Raw genomic sequence first — 5,413 nt, 5'->3', positions numbered from 1 at the left:
GCAAGCGAGGCGACGGTAGTGGCACCGCAAAATTTCAGCGGAGTCATTGCGGAACCAAAGAAGAGTGTCCTTCTTAAAATGGTACCAGTCACAGTTCACGGAGAAAAACATTCCCAACAGATAATTGCCTTTTTAGATGAAGGAAGTACATCCACAATCATGGATATGAGTCTGGCACATGAAATTCGTTTAAAAGGAATCAATGAGCCCTTTTGCTTTAGCTGGACAGGAGGAGTATATAGATACGAGTCAACAGCAGAGCGAGCAAATATCAGGCTAAGTGATACCAGAGGCACAATACACGAGTTAAATGATGTATGGCTAATAAACGATTTAAAGCTTCCTTCGCAACAAATCAACTACGAAAATCTGTCTAATTCATGGCCACGTAACTTGGTCGACATTAAAAAGTTACAAAACCAACCACCACTGCTGCTAATAGGACAATGCCACGCCAACTTGATCACCACAAGAGCTGTCATCAATGGAGATGAAATACGACCGATGTTATCCAAAACCAAACTAGGTGGGGTAGTACATCGTCCAGTTGATGTGGGCTCAAGAGAGACAAATTTCGTCTGCTGTCAGTTGGAAGATAAAAATCTACAACAAATGATCAAGCGCCAATTTAGTCTGGAAAACTTCGGTGTGTGCGTAACAAGCATTGATAAATCGCAGTCCGCAGAAAATCAACTGGCAGTAAAAATGACTGAATCATCAATAATTCACAACAAAAACCAATACATCGTCAACTTACCTTGGAAAAACGATAAAGTAAAACTCCCAGATAGGAAGGCAATGGCCAGACAGCGTCTAAGATGCCTAGAACGCAAACTACTGCGAGACAAGAAAACAGCGGAGGCATATAAAACAGAAATCCTGAAATTATTGCAAAAGGGCTACGCAAGTAAGCTGCAAGACGAGGATGTTTTAAAGTCCCCAAAGCTATGGTTCCTACCACACTTCGCAGTTTGCAACCCAAGCAAACCAAGGAAACTACAGCTCGTATTTGACGCGGCTGCTGAGTGTAACGGTACGTCGCTAAATAAAAATTTGCTGACCGGTCCAGACTAGACAACATCAATAGTTGGCATATTAATGAGATTTCGGCTACATAAAATTGCACTTGTAGCAGATATTCGCGAAATGTTCAACCAGGTTCGCATTGCTGACAACGATGCAGCAGCTCAGTGTTTCTTATGGAGAAACCTAAATACAAATACCGAACCAATGGTATACCAGATGAAAGCCATGTTGTTTGGCACAACATCATCACCATTTTTGGCACAATTTGTAAAAAATTACAACGCCAAAAAATACGCAAATGAATACCCAGACGCAGTCAAATCTATTATAGAAAATCACTATGTAGATGATTATTTGGATTCGAAATCATCAATCGAGGAAGCAAACAGCATAATAATAACTATAAGGTATATTCATGCAAAAGCTGGCTTCGAACTTCGACAATTTCTTGCTAATAGCGAGGAGGTGATGAACCAAATTCCATTGGAACTTCGATCTGGCAGCGCCGTCGCAATGTTCGGCGACAAAACTGATCTTCAAGAAAAGATTCTTGGAGTTCTATGGGACGCAAGTGGCGACTATTTTACATACTCAATGAGTACCATGCATCGTGTGAGCAGGGACATATTAATGGACAATATTCTTCCTACAAAGAGGAAGGTATTGTCAGCCGTGAACTCAGTATACGATCCACTGGGTCTGATGACACACATAACAATAAAAGGCAGAATTCTTATGCGAGACATATGGACTTCCGGCATTGGCTGGGATGATGTGATCAACGAAGATCTCAAACCAAAGTGGCAAAAATGGCTTGCAGCGTTGGCTTCTATAGAAAACACGAAAATACCCAGGTGCTATAGTATGGACCTACTAAAGGTCGATCGCATGGAGATGCACATATTTAGCGATGCCAGCAGTAAGGCATACGCAGCAGCTGCATATCTAAGATATTGCTATATGAAATATGACCCGAAATACGATGTGGCACTAGTCGCATCCAGGGCAAGAGTTTCTCCATTAAAATCACTAACAATTCCAAAGCTGGAAATGATGGCTGCATTGATGGGTTGCCGCTTGGCGGGAACAATTCAACAAGAACTGCAGATCAATATTGATCAAAGATACTTTTGGGTAGACTCACAAACCGCACTTGGATGGATACGCAGCGAAAACAGTTTGCCAGTGTTTATTGCTCATCGAGTGGGAGAGATTTGTGAAAAGTCGACAAAATCTGAGTGGCACTGGATATCAACTGAAAACAACATAGCTGATGTCATAACACGTGATGACATAAAGCAACAAAAGTTAGAGAGATGGCAGATTGGGCCAGAATTTCTCAAAAAGCATGAATCGGAATGGCCAAACAAAACATTACCACAGGAGCAAAATAAAAAGCTAGAAATCGTTATGGTTGTGCAACAAGAGGAACACCCATTAAACACACTCCTATAGTTATACAGTCCGCTATAAATAATAAACATTTACAAAAGTCAAAATGTGGCAGTGGAAAGATATTCAAATCAAGCGCATTGATTCTTGGAAATCGCAAAGCTTGAGAGACGTGCATTTTGCAACATTCCTGAAGTTTACAACCGAAACACTCATCAAACGACAACTTCGTTCGTTTAGTGGACATATTTACAACAACGCAGCAAAAGAAAATCACGAGCTGGCAATTATCAAGGAACTAGGCGAAAACGCTTTATTGCGCGTCTGTGAATTTCTTGACATCGGCGTCGATGCAAGCACGCCAAAAACTGTCATGGCGGCCAAAATTGTGGAAGCTATATCAGTTGGTAGCATCGAAAGCGACGATGAGTCAAATGCATCGGATTTGGAGCAGAAACTGGAGGTCTACGAACAAATCGAAAATGTAGATGCGGAAAATGTAAACGTAAAGCGCCAAAAATACAAGATGCAGGAGGAACTCACTTAACTGCAAAACGCATTGGCAGAAGCACATAGTGACGTCACTGCAAACGACGACCAAGATATAGCGAAAATTAAGAATGGAATCGATAGGTGCACGCGTGAGTTGGATCTTCTTCAAGCGGAAGAAGAAGCATTGGTAAGTAAGAGAAATGTTCTGATAACCAAAGCTGTACTGACAAAATGCTCTTCTTCAAATTCTGCACGGTCCAACGAAAAACACGCACGCTCGCTGTTAAACGAGCAAACGTCCGATTGGGTACACCAGCAACGTAATTCGGAAACACCACACGATGAATCCATTCAAACAACAATGGGAAGAATGCTAGCACGACAAGCTTTCGACGGCAAAAGCTTGGAATTCGACGGATCATCTGCGCTAACCTGGAAGCATTTTATACACCAATTTAAAACTTCAAGCAGGAACTGTGGATTTTCTGGCGAAGAAGACGTACATCGATTATCCAAGGCGCTAAAAGGCTCAGCAAAGGAAAAGGTAGCCTTATTGCTAATTTCAGCAACAGAGCCCTCCAAAATTATAAGTATTTTGGACAGGGCATACGGTGGATCGGCAAATGTGGCCCTTGAGCTAACGTCAAAAGCAAATCAAGTCAAATCAATAACTCAACTATCTGACTTTGAAGAGTTCAATTACGCAGTACAAAACATAAATGCTGCACTAAAGTATACAAAGGGAACTCTAATCGACACTCAAAGACTTCTTGCTACGATGATTGGGAAATTGGCTGAAAACTACCTACGAGAATGGGGCGCATTCTTAAACGACAAAGGCATGCGCGCTTCCTGCTGTACATTCGACACTCTGGCTGAATGGTAACAGAAACAGGCTGATCTTATTCAAGATATTTCATTCTTCCAAAAGGTGTCAGCAATTAATAACCCGGTAACATTGTATGCAGAGCAACAAAAACCGAACAAAATAGTTGATACGGCCGGCCACCCAAAGCCAAAGGCTAGAGCAACTTGTTCTATTTGCAACGAGGATAAACACGACCTCATTAAATGCAACGTTTTTCTCAACTCTACTGTAAAGAAACGCTGGGATCTCGCAAACCGCCATAAAGCGTGCTATTGCTGTTTGAAATTTCATAAAGGTCAGTGCAATCTAAGAGAGGCTTGCAAAATTGAAAATTGCGAGAAATTTCACAACAAACTGCTACACAAACAGGCAAGCGAGGCGACGGTAGTGGCACCGCAAAATTTCAGCGGAGTCATTGCGGAACCAAAGAAGAGTGTCCTTCTTAAAATGGTACCAGTCACAGTTCACGGAGAAAAACATTCCCAACAGATAATTGCCTTTTTAGATGAAGGAAGTACATCCACAATCATGGATATGAGTCTGGCACATGAAATTCGTTTAAAAGGAATCAATGAGCCCTTTTGCTTTAGCTGGACAGGAGGAGTATATAGATACGAGTCAACAGCAGAGCGAGCAAATATCAGGCTAAGTGATACCAGAGGCACAATACACGAGTTAAATGATGTATGGCTAATAAACGATTTAAAGCTTCCTTCGCAACAAATCAACTACGAAAGTCTGTCTAATTCATTGCCACGTAACTTGGTCGACATTAAAAAGTTACAAAACCAACCACCACTGCTGCTAATAGGACAACGCCACGCCAACTTGATCACCACAAGAGCTGTCATCAATGGAGATGAAATACGACCGATGTTATCCAAAACCAAACTAGGTGGGGTAGTACATCGTCCAGTTGATGTGGGCTCAAGAGAGACAAATTTCGTCTGCTGTCAGTTGGAAGATCAAAATCTACAACAAATGATCAAGCGCCAATTTAGTCTGGAAAACTTCGGTGTGTGCGTAACAAGCATTGATAAATCGCAGTCCGCAGAAAATCAACTGGCAGTAAAAATGACTGAATCATCAATAATTCACAACAAAAACCAATACATCGTCAACTTACCTTGGAAAAACGATAAAGTAAAACTCCCAGATAGGAAGGCAATGGCCAGACAGCGTCTAAGGTGCCTAGAACGCAAACTACTGCGAGACAAGAAAACAGCGGAGGCATATAAAACAGAAATCCTGAAATTATTGCAAAAGGGCTACGCAAGTAAGCTGCAAGGCGAGGATGTTTTAAAGTCCCCAAAGCTATGGTTCCTACCACACTTCGCAGTTTGCAACCCAAGCAAACCAAGGAAACTACGGCTCGTATTTGACGCGGCTGCTGAGTGTAACGGTACGTCGCTAAATAAAAATTTGCTGACCGGTCCAGACTAGACAACATCAATAGTTGGCATATTAATGAGATTTCGGCTACATAAAATTGCACTTGTAGCAGATATTCGCGAAATGTTCAACCAGGTTCGCATTGCTGACAACGATGCAGCAGCTCAGTGTTTCTTATGGAGAAACCTAAATACAAATACCGAACCAATGGTATACCAGATGAAAGCCATGTTGTTTGGCACA

This window comes from Scaptodrosophila lebanonensis, unplaced genomic scaffold (genome assembly GCF_003285725.1).
Source record: "Scaptodrosophila lebanonensis strain 11010-0011.00,11010-0021.00 unplaced genomic scaffold, SlebRS2 tig00000110-arrow-arrow-pilon, whole genome shotgun sequence".
Classification (NCBI taxonomy): Eukaryota; Metazoa; Arthropoda; class Insecta; order Diptera; family Drosophilidae; genus Scaptodrosophila; species Scaptodrosophila lebanonensis.
Note: the sequence above shows the minus strand (reverse complement) of the source record.